This window comes from Ambystoma mexicanum, chromosome 11 (genome assembly GCF_040938575.1).
Source record: "Ambystoma mexicanum isolate Mex_15411 chromosome 11, UKY_AmexF1_1, whole genome shotgun sequence".
NCBI lineage: Eukaryota > Metazoa > Chordata > Amphibia > Caudata > Ambystomatidae > Ambystoma > Ambystoma mexicanum.
In genome coordinates, this window is record NC_090934.1 from 1,115,606,957 (window position 1) to 1,115,622,682 (window position 15,726).

Below are 15,726 nucleotides of genomic sequence, written 5' to 3' on the forward strand. Positions count from 1 at the left end.
TTGTTGTATTAAATACATTTTTTATTTATCATTGATTATATTTTCCACCATCCCCTGTCCCCTCCTTGTTGCCCTGTGGGCGCTTTGACAAAGTATTTGCTTCCTGTATAAGCGCCTAACAAGTGAAAAATAAACCATTGTGGTCATAGGCTGCACAACAGGGGGTGTGTCGTTAACGGTGGCTTTAGCTCAATTTCAGGGGTTTTGTTGCGTTAAGTTGTCACCTTAACATCCCTGCAACTAAAGTTTTTATATATATTTAAGGTGAGTAGTGAGTTCTATAGGAAATCGAACAAATTAATTGGAAACAACATAGACCTGTGCAACAGATTTGGCTGAAATTCTGCATACATTTTCGTACGCTGGGGCCTACCGGACTGAAAAGGTTGGGAAACATTTGTTATAAAATAAAAAAGTTATTAAGAAAACAAAAAGCACTTTTGGGCTACTCCACATTAATTTTTCCATAGACAAAAAAGGTCAATTTTGGCTCGACCGCACAGCCCAAATTTCTGGACGGATTCAGACCAAGCCTGAAACCGCTTGGGCACAAAGTGTTGACGCACAATCCGTTTGGGGTTATTCTGTCCAGTAGTTTTTTAAAATATCTGACAGATAAGGGGGTGCACCCTTTACCCAAAAGTATAGCTATATCCCCATGATGCATGAGGCTTTTCAGAAATGTTGTCTCAATGTGAGAGATAACTCCGGGTATACCGTCAGTTATCGGAAAAGGAAAAGGCAGAAAAATAAAAAAAAACAAGAAAATGTCATTAGGCAAGAGGTGTGGCGAGGGAGCAAGAGGACACTAAGAGAAATTTGGGAGTTGGAGGTGTGCTAGAGACAGTTTTACAACACAAAGCTTTCCCCCTACCCTCTGCTATTGAAGGGATAACTGCGGCTTCACAGATGAATCTGTTACAGAAACGAGTATTGGGGGAATGGGAGAGGGCAGGGGACGTGAGGCAGCCATAAGGGGAGTGGAGTGCAGGCGGACAGCAGGGACAGATGAGGGGCACTTGGTCAGTGCCTGGGAGGGCCGAAAAGCATTTTCATTCACTATTTTTCCCTGATAACCACGGGTATATGGATTACAAGTCAAGTCAAACAAGTTTATTCGGAAATATAAAAAGTTCCATTAAACAACAAAAATACAATTATTCACATATCTAAAATTTACAATTATAGAAAAAACAGAAAGAAAAAGAATCAGTGGATATTACATTGGACAAAGTGCAATAATTAAAATTAACTATCACTTGATTACAAGTAAGGTGGCCAGATTAAAATTGAGAAATAAAATCAAGCAGAGGACAGAACTCAACCAATTAACCCAATATACAGTTTTGTATAATTCGTGGCACTAGCTTCCACCGCCTTGCAGTTTTAGTAAGCTCTTTCTGAAATACATCGCTCTTTTTAAAAAGGTCAGCAGAGCCCAGGATGTAAAGACTGTCTCGGCACTCAAAAGGAACACAAGTGCAACCCCGTATGAGCGGATCTCTGTTTTCTTAAGGGCAGGGATCAGAGTCATTCTGCGTATACCAGTATACCCTGTACAAAAAACCAGCAAATGTGGAAGGTCCTCGCGCTAATAGCTGCAAACCGGGCAACCCGCGAGACTAGGAAAGCCTTTCCAATTATGCGTGTTTCCTTGCAGCCGAAGAGAATCAAAACGTGCCCTCGTGATCAGCCATCTGTCTTTTTTAAGGGGGCTCCAAGTCAAATAAGGTTGGATTCCAGTGAGTCTGCTGATACTAGAGTGAAATGGGCCACGTTTCTGAACATACTCAAGGAGAATTCTTTTCCTTACTACAGTTTCTCCCAGTGTAACTTTGTGAGCTACCCCCTCTTGCTTGGTTATTAGAGAAGCAGGCGGGAAGAGGGCACTTAAATTAGCCTCCCCCAAATTAGCCGAAACATATGCTAGCCAAGGAATTTTTTTCCAGCCAGATCTACCCAACACTGTGCGTATGATAGAGTGGCAAAGAGTGGCGTATTCGTTGGATTACAAATAATCAAGGGTATAACCGAGGGCATCTGTAGTTCATTACAATGTAACCGCAGGACCAGCTTAACTCGGCGCGTTCCCGTTACAAAGCCCAAGAGCACATATATATTATAAGAGAAGGAATTTACAATGCCATACAAATTGCATAATGGGGGAGATCTACGGGAACGACCGAGTTAAGCCGGTCCTGAGTTTCCTAATGTGCTGAATTTCAAGGGTTTTGTTGCGTTAAGTTTGCACACCTTAACTGCACTTCAACTAAAGTTTTTTCCTTGAATATATATCGCATACATTACTTGCCATAATCGTATTTCTGATGCTTGTATCTGCTTAGATTCACATGCTTTGCATAGGCCGACATCTAGTGGTAGGTGCAGAGTATTGCAGTTTTCAAAGTTCGAAAAGGGACGCTGACTGGGTGTGTTTGTAATACTATCCCTAGTGTGACGTGTACTGTACCCATGGTCCTTCACACGTCAAGATCCCTCAGATTGTTTTATTTCTGACATGAGGGAGCATAACGTGCATGTGTGAGAACAGAGAGTACAAAGATGAAAAAGAAAGGTGTAAGATGTCTATGCACCTTCAACTCCAAGCAGATACAAGCATCAGAAATACAATTACGGTAAGTAATGTATGCCTTCTGAGGCTTGTGGATCTGCTTAGCATCACATGCTTTGCGTAGACTAGCGAGCAGTACCTGAAGAAGGTGGTGGGTTGTTTGAAGGTTCAGCAGCAAAAAGATCTCTTAACACTGCTTATACAACCTGTGAATCTTGCTTTGAATGTGAATTTAAGCAGTAGTGTTGGGTGAATGTGTAGCTGCTTTGCAAACGGCATCTAAAGGTACATTTGCAAGAAATGCTAGAGTAGTCCCTGTGCCTCGAGTTGAATGTGCTCTAGGTGCGAAAGGTAAAGTCTTCTTGGATAAAGAACAACATCATTGAATGCATCTTACAATCCAATTTGAAATAGCTGATTTAGAGACAGGGTCCCCTTCTCTTCCAGTAGCTATAGACACAAATAACTGGCCCGCTTTCCTTAGTGGGCCTGTCTTGTTTAGATAATACATGACAGCCCTTCTGACATCTAGTGTATGAAGGCTTTTTTCAGCTGAATTAGTAGGATTTTGAAAGAAAGCTGGCAGTTCTATGGATTGGTTAACAGATAAATTTAGGTGAGAATCGTGAGATAAATTTAGGGGAGAATCGTGAATGGGTTTGCAGAACTACTTTGTCCTTGTGAATAACTACAAATGGATGTTGAACTGAGAGGGCTTGCCATTCACTAATTCTTATAAATGCAATAGCCAAGAGAAACACAATGTTGTAAGTGAGATGCTTAAGACTGGTTTTGAACACTGGTTGAAAAGGGTGACCCACGTGTTTGGCAAGTACAGTGCTGCCAAATGAACTCTAAGGGAGTTAATGACTAACCCTGAGTCTAACAGGTAAAGAAGGAAAGCACTATGTGGGATAGTGACAAAGCATTTTCACTTAGCAGTGTCTTGTTTTGGGTTTGCATGCTTGAGGATGTCCATGTATCTCTGTGGCAAGTTTAAATGTCGAAACTATGACATCAGGAGCCAAGCTGCCAAGTTCAGTGTTTGAGGACATGGGACATTCCCTGATGCTTAGACAACATTTTGTAAAGAGCTGGAAGTTTGACTAGTGTGCAAAGAGACATAACAGACATTTTGAGCAGGTGTGTAAACCATGGATGACGTGCCCACATTGGCGCTATTAGAATTAGTTTTACTTGTTCCTGGTGCACCTTGTGGACTATTTTGTTCAAAAGTGATGTGGGGGGGCAGGCAGGGGGGCGGACAGCGTTTGCAAATCTCTGAACAGTTCACCCACAAGCATTCCCTTTGAACTCTGTCTGGGGATACCTGGACACAAAAAGTCTGGGAATTGTGTGTTCTCTTGTGTTGCAAAGAGATTTATGTCTGGTTGACCCCAGTTTGTGAAAACGCTGTGAAGGATGTCTTTGTGCAACTGCCATTCGTGCTCTGAAGGAAGCTGTACATTCCTGCTTAGTACTTCGGCTAGACGGATGTGTTACCCTGGAACATGTTAATACACTAGGTATATGTTGTGACGAAGTGCCCAAAGTCATGTGTTCTGGGCTATTTTGGACAGACTTGGAGAGTGTTCCCCCTTTTTCAGATGTAATACATTTCTGTGGTGCTGCCCGTCAGGATTCAAACTTTCTTGCTCTGAAGCTGGAATTGAAAGGCTTTTAGGGTCTTGAACACTGCCAATAGTTCTAGAAGTTTTTGCCATTGTTTGTTTCCACACTCCGTTTGCTGTGTGTTGGAGATAGTCTGCACCCCACCCTGTGAGAGATGCGTCTGTGGATAAAGTGGCTTGTACCTCAGTAGTGTTTAATGATTTCCCCTTGAGAAGGTTTTTTCTTGTCCACGGTTGCAGAGAGTGAATGAGGAACTGCGAAACAACCACTAGATCATCTTATTGACCGCTTGCTTGTGACCATTTTTTGCCAGCGACTTTTGCATAGGATGCATGCACAACCGAGCGTTTGACACTATGTAAATGCACAAGGCCATCATCCTGAGAAGGAACATTGCTTTTTGTATGGTTACCAGACGACTGGCTACATATTGGGGGATTTGGAAGAGTATGTTTTGTACCCTCCTGTTGTAGGGGAAGACTAAAGCATCTTCTGTTTCAATTAATGCCCAGAGAAAGAGTTTCAACTGGCTTGGGACGAGACTTGATTTTTTCTGATTGATTGAGAAGCTTAGTGTGTAAAGCAGATTGAAAGTCTGTTGGGTGTTTTATAGACAAGCTTGTGGCTTGTCTCCCGTTATCAGCCAGTGGTCGAGATAAGGGTACATTGGGATTGACTGTCTGTGCAGGTGTGCTGCTACCACTGCAAGCACTTTGGTGAATACCATTGGCACTGATGATATGCTGAATTGCAGCACCATGAATTGGTAATGGGTTGTCCCGAATTTGAACCTTAGGTATTTTCTGTGTGATGGCAACATTTAAATATGTATCTTTCATATCCAATGTTGCCATGTAATCCCCTTGTTTTAGAAGTGGGATTACTTCCTGTGGCATAGTCATCCTGAATTTATGTGGTTTGACAGACTTGTTTGCAGGATGCTGTTCTAATACAGGGCACATGGTTATGTCGTTTTTGTGTACAAGAAAGTACACTTAATAGATACCCTAGTTTACTTCTTGAACAGGGACAAGTTCTATTGCTCCTTTTTGTAGTAAAGTGTATATTTCTGTTTGTAGGATGAGCTGCTGTTCTTGTGACATCCTTTTTGCTCTTGGCAGATGGTGTGGTTTCTGAAGGAGTTTGATGGAATATCCATTGGTTACCGTCGTTAACACCCACTGACCTGATGTTTACCTCCTCCCAAGTGTGGGTGAATGAAGTCATTTGGCCTCCTACTGGGGATGCATGGGAGGGGACCCCTGATGGGCGAGTCATTTGCTTGTGGGTTTAGAGGAGCCTCTACTGGCTCTGCTTCTACCCAGACAGACCTTTTCCTTGTAAAGCGTCGCTGATGCGAGGTTTGGAAATGAGATGATGCTCCCTGTGATGAGTACCACGGAGAAGAGCCAGAGGGGAACCCTGAATTTGTGGGCCTTGAGAAGCCTTAGAAACGAAAGAACCATTGGGTATTGAATACCCTGCGTTGGACATATAGTTTGTTGGTAATCTGGTTTAAAGTATTCAATGTTTCGTATGCTTTTTTAGCGGTTTCTAAGGCATCGTCTACAGCTTTCCCAAACAAGACTGATTCTTCTACCGCCATATAGTAATAAGGGTGGCCCGAGTTTCTGGTTTAAAACCAGAATTACAAAGCCACGAATACCGTTTTAATAAAGTTCCCTCAGAGAATTCTGCATGCTATTCCCTCAGAATCAAGTGTTTTTAAAAAAAATATTGTATGTTACCTGCCTCCCGTCTTTAACAATCTTTTTTGATTAATTGAGACTTAGTTGACTCAGGGACATTGTTTAAATTGTTTTTAAGGAACCCCCCATTGTGCATCATAACTAGCTAAAAGAGTGGTATTATTAGCAATGCATGTAGAGTAAGCAGCAGATGTGGTTACTCTTTTCCCCCAACACACTTCTTGTTACATTACATTCTTTATCTGTGGCGGCACAACAAGGAACTTCCATTTACAATCAAACTTTCTGTCAAGGGCTTTCCCTCAGGTCGGTGCCATTACAACCCCCCCCATCAAAGGACCGAAATATTCCTCAACAAAGCGGGCTTGAAAAAGTTCTGCTCGCTGTCCGAAACATGTTTGTGAAATGGGAGCCATTTGGTCATGAATTTTCGTTTTGTACAGTTGGCCAATGCACAAACTTTCTCCATCGCCATGATGCCCCACATTCTAACACACCACATAGCCCCAATTGGGCCCTGTTCTGTTTTCCAGCCATGGGCTAATATAATCCTTGACGCTGTCAACATATGAGTAATGAGGGTGGCGCAAGCCCCACTCGCAGTGTATAGACCCTCTGCCACTGCCCCTAATATCACCAGACAGGCTAAGAGGTAGTTTTATGCCCAATATGTGGTTAATATGGCTCAGGATTTCTTTCCAGAAGGCTTGTGCATCTGGGCAAGTCCACCACATATGGCCCAGATTCCCTACCTACCCACAATTCTGCCAAAACAGGGGAGACATTTTGGGGTTAATGGAATGCAAGCGGTGTGGGGCATATACCACCCGAAGCATATCTTATATGCTGATTCTTTGATGGCCGTGCATTTGGAATTCTTAAGAGTTTGATGCCAGATCTGGCACCATTCCTCCTCTGTTAAGGTGACCCCCCCCCCATGAAACCCTCCCTCCCCTCCTCCCCCCAAGTCTTGCTCCCACTTACACATGTATGGCAGGATGTCCCTGGGTACAGCTCCATCTAGCAAGCAATACAATCTTGTTTTGGCGAACCCTCTCTCATCGTTAGTTCTAGGCTTGTTGGCTCTCTATTAGCTGCCTCCCTAACCAGCCTATTAATGGTCAAGTGTCGGATATGAACATAGTGGAACCGTTCCCGAACTGTTACCTGGAATTTAGCTTTACAGTCCTCAAACTGCAACAGGGCCCCTGCCTGATAGAAGTTCATTTGAGTTAAGGTTGCTTGCCCTGCCGTATTCACCCAGAAGTTAGGACACCTGCCCGGTGCAAAATCAGCATTATAACCCATTGGTGTAAGTGGACCTAATCCTGCATGGCTTAATCCCAGTAGGTGACGGAACACTGGGTAGTATCCAGTAATGGGCACCCGCCTGCCTCGCTGACTGCCCAAGGAAACCCAAGTAGCGCAGCGGAACATCTGTAGCGCTTTGTTCCAAAGCACACCAACCCCTTTGATGCTCTGTTGAGGACCATTGTAACATAGGAGTCAACTGTGCAGCCATGAAGTAGCGAGCAATCTGTGGGATCCTCAAGCCACCTAACCTCGGAGGCCGGAAAAGGACCATCCAAGGCACTATGAGTTTTGTCCCCCCCCCCGCCCTCTGTAGATTTCTGACCATTTGGATTGGAATCCGGATTGGAAAAGAGCTCACTGTATACAAGAATGGCAGTAGTAGGGTCATCTTAATGGCTGCTATGCGGGCAAACCAGGAGTTATTGCATGTCCCACCTCTTAAGATCATCTCGCAGAGCCTTCCAGAGACCCGGGATATTGGCTGCATACAAGCCTTTGTAAATTGGGGTCAATTCTACAGCCAAGTATTTGTGTCACCCCTCTCCTAGGACAGGGGGAATCTCCTACTCCAACTGTCCACCAGGGTCGGGTCCTCCCTGACATTGAGCGCTTTAGAATTCGAGTAGTTAATGCGGAATCCAGATACATCTGCAAACTCCCCCAGAAGCCTCATAACAATTGGGAGTGAATGTGCAGTGTCTCTGAGGAACAGCAGGACGTTGTCTGCATATAATGCGATCTTGTGCGTGTCCCGTTAACTGTGATCCTCTGGATCTGCCCTTACCACCTGCGCCAATGGCTCAATGGCCATGGCGAATATCAATGGTGACAGCTGCATCCCTGACTGATTCCTTTTCTCACAGGGATTGAGGCGAGAGCAGCACATTAACCTGTAATTTCGTGGAAGGGGACTGGAAGCTGGCCAAAACCACACGGCTAAAGTTCGGCCCGCATCCAATTTTCTCTAACGTTAACCACAGGAAGACCAAGTCCAAGCTATCGAACACTCTAGTTGCATCAAGGGCCCTCATGGACATCTTTTGTGCTGTTCTACGTCCCCATATTGCAATGTTCACTGCCCTACAGATATTGTCCTGGGTATGTTTCCCCATAATGAACCCTGCCTGACCAGGATGTATAATTTTTGGCAGCACCTCTGTAAATCGCTGAGCCAGGACCTTTGCATAGAGCTTGGGGTCTCTGTTGATCAGGGAGCTAGGGTGATAGATGGCACACTTGGTCGGGTCCTTTCCAGACTTCAATATTAAAGTGGTTGTAGAGGGTCCCATATCCCCTGAAACTGTACCCCTGTCCCTTATCCGATTGAACAATTTTGTCAGATGAGCAGTTAGTATGTACCGGAATGTTTTGTAATAAACACACCCACACCCATCCGGCCACAGGGCCTCATTACTTGGGAGAGTACCAATAGCTCTACTCACCTCCTTTGCAGTAAACAGGGTCTCTCCTTCAAAAGCAGTCTATCTTCTGACGTTATTAGGGGTCATTCTATATTTCCCCAGGAAGGCTTTTTTATGCTTCGCCGCTTAAGCACTCCCTTTGTAGGATCTGGGCATAAAAAGTCTGCATAAGTTCAATTTTCTCTGCCTCCCCTCTTAATAAATTCCCAGCTGGATTTTTCAATTATGTGAGATAATTTGTGTCTCTGGTTCCTCAATTTTGCTACAAAAAAGAGGTCAGCTTCCTCGGCCCTCAAGTATTACGATTGTTTGGTTTGGATTAGGAGCTAGGCCGACCTATCTGCCAAGTGCGCATCCAATCTCGCCCCTGGCCTTCAACAAAGCCTGCCAATCCTTCTGTGAACCCTTGGCATTGCGAAAATCCTCTGCCTCCTGCACCTCCCGTTCCAACCCCACCATTTGAAGCTTCTTCTCCATCAGGAAGGCAGCGGCCTAGGCAATGAACTCCACCCCCCTCATGACGGCTTTGCCGGCATACCAAACCGTGCACCATTCCACCTCCCCATTATCGTTTTCCTGAAAATAGTTTCTCATTACTGTTTCTATACGAGATCTCAGTGGGAGGTCTCTTGGTCACAGGTCATTCAGCCGCAAGAGTCTACGGATCTTCCAGAGGGGTGGCAAAGGTTCCGCTCGGAGGATGACCGGGGCAGGGTCAGATAGATATCTCACCCGATCTCTAGGTCGGTCACCTGAGGTATGAAGGAGCATGAGAACCCTCTACGCGCAGCAGAATAGTGCGTGTATATCTGGACATTGGGATGAAAAAAATAAATCACTAGTTTCAACAAGTTGCAAATCCCTGAGGAAGCGAGCCAATGCTGGTCTATTCCTACCGCTGTTGGAGGTGGGTGATAATGTTTTGTCCATGGAGGCGTCCATAACGCATTTGAAATCCCCCCCACCAATATCTTGCCCAAACAGCACCCTGTTAACCTACCCAATAGATCTGTTATGAACTACTCCTGCTACTGCGCATACAGTGCTATCAAGGTGACCAGTTGACCCAATAATTGCACCCCCAGGTCCATGTAGCGACCCTCCGGGTCTTTATACTGAGAACGCTTGCTGAACCCTGTGTCCTTTGCAATCAAGACAGCAACTCCCCTCCTTTTGGTGCCACTAAATGCAAAGTACTGTTTGGGGAACTCATTGTGTCTCATGCGCACAAACGTGTCTCTTACAGCCATACCATGGATACCATTCCATGCTTATGATGCGTAGCCCCTTGTGTAGGCTACTGAGTGTCCCTGTCGCCAGAAGATTTCCCCATAGCAGATTGCCTTGTGGGGCTGGGGACGGACACGCGGGAGTAGACCCATTCCTCTATTATGTCATAGGCTTCCGAATAGGAGCTGGCGCTGCCTTGTTATTCGTCTTCCGAGGCATCAGCGCCGGTGGAAGACATGGATTTGGGCAAAAGAAACTGCACGATGGTCAATGCTCTTCAGGGTGGTCATGGGGAAGACCGTGGTTACAGACCCAATGGGTGCCTTTCAACTGGACATTTCGGTTAGAGGACGGACACAATTTAAATGGGAGTCCTTTACATGATGGTGAATATTAAGGCAGATAGACAAGTGTAAAAGAAAGTGGGAAAAGGCATTCTCTAAAGAAAATGAAGAATGTTGGAAACCCCCACTCTCTAATGCAGAGGTATTCAAACCGTGGGGCGCAGCCCCCCAGGGGTCCGCGGGTACATCCCTGGGGGGCCCTTGGAGCTCAGCATGAAATGTAAAAAAAAAAAAAAATTTTAATTTTTTTTTTTTTTTTAAGAACGGCAGGGGTGGCTCACATTGTCGGGCTGAAGCATGAAACTGTCTCAGCCAACAATGAAAAAGTGGCCCGCAGTTGTAAATGGATATTTATTGCTTTAGTCACAGACTGGGCCTCATTACAACTATGGCGGTACGGTAACAACGGTGCCGGTAAGCAACCGGCAAGCTACCGGCACTGTTGCTTCCGTACCGCCATAGTACGAGATGTGCTTGCGGGTGCCTGACAGCCCGCCAGGTCTGACCTGTCAGGCTGTGCGGCACCCACGAGCACAGCTCGTCGGATGCACTGGCACCGTTATTCACGGTGCCGGTGCATCCGATCTCCCCATTCCCATTGAGCCCTATGGGGCTCAAATGGGAAAGGGGATCTACCGGCACCCGCGAAAAGGCAATTACCAGGTCCGCCTCACTCGGCATGACCAGGTAATTGCCCATTTGCGGGTGCCGGACTGAGATGCAACTCCTGCGGCAGCCGTGCCGGTTTTACCAGCACAGCTACCGCCAGGGTTGTAATGAGGCCCACTGTTTCAATAGAACCCAAGGGGGTGCTTTGTGTTAAAATGTAAGTAAATTGATATATATTCAGCAACAATAGTCAAAATTACTAACTACATAGTGAAGTTACTCATCAAACTGGCTCACATTGGCAAGAATTGTGGCCCATTTTGACTGGCCCACACTAGCATTTTACAATTTTGGTACAGGCATTGCCCTATAGGTCAGTCCGAGCCTGGCAGCTCATCCATAATGGCGAGGGGGCGCCAACCCAGTGGCCCCTCACCCATTATGGAGGAGCTAAGGAGCCAGCCCAGTGAAACAGTAAGCACTCCTTCAGCTGATTTTATTTTCAGCTGAGGGAGTGCTCCTGTGCCAGCTGAACTGTCAAAGGCACTTTGACTGTTCAGTTCAGTTCCCCAGCCGCACATGCTCACTGAGCCATGCAAGGCTGGGGCGTTTTGCTTTGCCAGCATTAAATAGCTCATTGGAAATGTTGGCTGGGACACTGCATGTCTGTATGTCCGAGGGGGAGCTCCTGCGCCTCCTCGCACATACGGAGAGAGCAGCCTGGAGCAGGGCGTTTCAGCACCCACACGCAGGCCAATGCAGACGGTACGTTTATGTTCATTTTTTTAATTTAAACATGTGTATGGATGCGTGTATGCTTATGTTATGAGAGGGTATGGTGATGGATGCTTGTGTGAATGATAGAGTGATTGCTGTATGAATATGCAGTGCCTAGCATACACACATAATCATGTTGATTGTGGTAGGCCCAGTGGGGGCCAGGGGACAGGGATGGTATCTTTTTACTGGACATCTATCATACACACCCAGTCAATTTCCCTTTTCGAACTTTGAAAACAAGTCATAATACTCTGCACCTACCACTAGATGTCGGCCTATGCAAAGCATGTGATTCTAAGCAGATCCACAAGCCTCAGAAATATATATACTTGCACACCACCTTAATTAAGTGGGGTTATATTGTCCCAAGTACGTACATATACATACCTATTTTACTTAGGGACAGGGGCACGTGTGCTTCACAACCCGCCAACAAACACAGTGCATAATTTAAGAAAATTACCCCAACTACATGAGTTCACCTGGTCACCCACGCAGGACAATGATCTGTCGAAATGAAGAATACTGAACCATATAACTTGCACTGCATGCATAACCAATGTGCATATGTCTATAAAATAGTACATTAAAATTAAATATTTTTTGGCTTTTCTAAATTACTTGCTAGTAATTCATTAACAAGTGTAGACGGCTTCACATATTTATAGTTAAATTATCTGCATGAATACTATAAAACACCAGCTCAGACTATACGCTCACGATATTTTCATTCAAAACCTGCAGGAAAACCCTTTCCTGCGTCTGTGTAAAGGATTTGGCAGCATCACCAATTTCGCCACTTAACTGTAGTAATTTGCAGTCCTGCATTCAAAGAAGCTATCAAGAGCGACTATGCATGTAAAGAGACAGCCGAATAACACACAGAACACACCTGACAACCTATCGTAGTCACTTGTGGAAAATATCAATTACCTCTTCCATGAAAGCGGCTCACTGCTGCCCCAGCTCAGAAACATCCCAGCTGAACTCACCACTGATGAATATAGCTGCTTAATTATTAATGAGATCTACACTTCCATTAGGTGGAAATAATGTGTTCGTACAAAATGTATTAAGGAAATTGTCTACATGTTTCTTCTGAATGCTACTTTGTCTCCGCTTATGAAAAGGCCCACGTTTACAGTGCAGCCAGCAGGCATTTGATCGGGGGTGGCATTAAGTGCTGGCAACGTTTCTGCAGACTTTCCTCTTCGTTGACGCTGTGAGCAGATGCCAGTAACACACATTATACATTTTCTATGTATGGCTTCGAGAAGCATTGTTCAATTTAAAAGTCTTACCCAGCTGTAATACTTCACATTTATTTTTTTACACTTTGTTTTGTATTGCGCCTTATTACCAACCATGTGGCTTCAAATTAATAGCAACATTGAAAAAGGCGTATCACGATATAGGAGAAGGTTTCTGAACATAATGGATTGCTGTAAAGTCGCAATTTCTGTAATGTAACTTTACTATTCCAAATAACAGAATATGTGACACGGTCTGCGCTTTCCAGGATCTATGTAAAGGCTCGTGCTTCCAAGGATATGATATACCACTTGCTTTCCGTCAAAGGTCATTACTGTGTCAGATGGTGTCAGGATCCAGTAAGGGTTCTTGATTAAAATTTAAATGGCACTTCGGAAACTCAAGAAGAAACAGCTGAGTGATGCCCATGAAACAAGAGGGTATCAAAGTTAATGCGAGTTCAAATAACAGGTTAATTTGTAAGATAATAAGAACCTATTCGTACTGGACTCCTCTTTCACGCCAAGACAAAGGCGTATTAAGATGAATTCCTTCCCAAGCCACCAAACGGATTTTACTTCACTAAATAAAACATGCAGGCTGTCTAAATACTGTCCTTTTGACATCTACTTAACAGGAAAAAACAACACCAATAAAACAATAAAAGCTTGCCATTAGCCTTCATACATAAGAGTACATTTTCTTGGCGATATGCTCGTCAATAGAGACTCGAAGAAAACACGGATATCGATCAGAAATATGGAACTTCACAAGGACATTCATTTTTACAGATAATGGCGAAAGGGGAACAAAATGACAACAATAGCATTTCTCTTTGCAGCAAGTTGAGCTTTGGGTTATGATGTGGACAAAGGATCTAGAGTGTTGGGGCCATCAGACTCTTGCATCTCTTAATTTCTTTGGGTTGGGTGAGGGGACTGGACATTTTTCTATGCCTCAGTCACCAAAAACCCTCAAGTTGACAAACAATCCAACAGTGTTTCTTCAATTCCTTTTTGGGGTATAAGGAATCAGTAACCAGTATCTATCTCTATTCTCACTACGACTAATGGTGTTCTCCCCAAGTCGTTGGCAATCTGACTCCCTAGGGAACTTCTAACTCTCCCTCTCATATTGTTGGTTAGTTTCTGGGTAAATAGAGAATAGTGCCTTTTTTTCACCCAGCGTCACTCTCACTTCTGACCCTTTGCTGTACAAATCCCTTCCAACTGTTCTCTCACCATGTCACTGTCCCTCCAAACTCACTCTGCCTTTCTACCTCCACCCTTTGATCTTACTTCCTTTCCCACTCCTGTTCTTATAACGACTGCTATCTCCCACTATTCCCCTACCTGTGTCTTCCTCTCACTCCAGTTCTCTGCCTCCTACTTTTCCTCTAATCCTAACTCCTGTTTAACTCTATAGCAATAGCTGCTCCTATTCTCACACTCGCTGTCACTCTTCCTGCTACTACCAAAACTACTATTCCCACTCCGCTACTACCACAACTTCTCTCCACAGCTTCCAGATCACAAAGGGATATGGTGCTCTGCACACCTCTTCCACTATTACAAACCCCTCGGGATATGGTGCCCTGCTCACCTTCTACTGGCCCATGTTGAACCCTAAGGGACTTCCAGGGTTATTGGTGACCTGCTCACCATTCTACTACTAACTCCCACACTACCCCTAATGTCCTGCGCTGGATACTCCCACCACCTACCACCTCTAATCTAAACCACTACTACCTCTGTCCCTACTACTATCCCACTTCACTACTCCTACTCTACCTCTACTGCTCACACTCCTCTCTCTCTCGCACACAACCACCCTACAGACCCCCTCCTAACAATAGCCTCTGCACTCCAAAATGCTCTCACCTTCACTGGTCTCCCGGACATCCTCCACCTCCTCCTGTCCTAGCCCAACTAACCCACACGTACTTATATACCCCACCCCCACCCAGGATTGTCCATTTACCTTAACCAATAGCTTACCTGGCTCCAGGAGAGCGACAGGGTATGGCCAGGGGAGGGTTTAACAGGGCTAGTAAGCCACGCCCTTTTTCCAGCATGGACCCTGCACGGTCCCGGGACGCTGGAACATTCGAGGCCCTGCAGGCCTTTTAAAATAATAATTATAATCCCTGGTGGTGTAGTGGATTAGGCCTCATGAGGCCTTTATTAATAAAATATCCCTGGTGGGTTAGAGGTGCAGCTTCCCTTGGTGGGCTCCAGAAGACTGTTAGCTGGAGCCACACTGTCTGGCCGGTGTTGTGGATTAGCGATGCACCCCTTTGATGCTGAGCTTCCCTTTCCAGCATCCTCTGCTGATCGCAGCAACCCGTGGCAGGGACGCCGCTGCTGCCGCTGCATTGCTTCTCTGCTGCGGTTTGGAGGCCCGTCGTCACTGCAGGTAAGGAAGGGTGGGATAGGGTCTGCCTGCATCCAGGCACCTGCAGGAAGAGGCTGGGGGAAGGGCTCCCCTGCTTCCTGACAGGGCCACAGAGCTGGCCATGTCACAATGCATATAACTGTGGAGCAAGGAGAAAAGCCGAACCTGATGTCATTAAAGTTGGCGTTTTCCTTATCAGGGCAGGAGGAAAAATAAGCACATGAAACCAGCTCTAGATTAATGGAGAAGAAAGGTCAACTTGGTATTATTGGACTTTGGGGAAACGCAAGACAGAAGGCAGAGAAGGGAATTAGTGAGGAAGGATTCTCCCAGAGTTTGGTGTGTGGGCCCCCACCTGCTGGAGATGATTCTAAAGTATTGCTGAACCTATGCAAAATGGTTTGCCAAAGTATATTACTTCAGGCAGTATTATTGAAATGAGTAGCGAGTCCAGTTTATTTTCATCTGGA

General features: G+C 45.2%; 1 protein-coding gene across 1 annotated transcript in view; it reads right to left on the bottom strand.

Annotated features, from left to right (window-relative positions):
• Positions 1 to 15,726, bottom strand: part of ETFA (electron transfer flavoprotein subunit alpha) — a 1,125,730-nt gene that overhangs the window by 139,482 nt on the left and 970,522 nt on the right. The window lies entirely within an intron of this gene.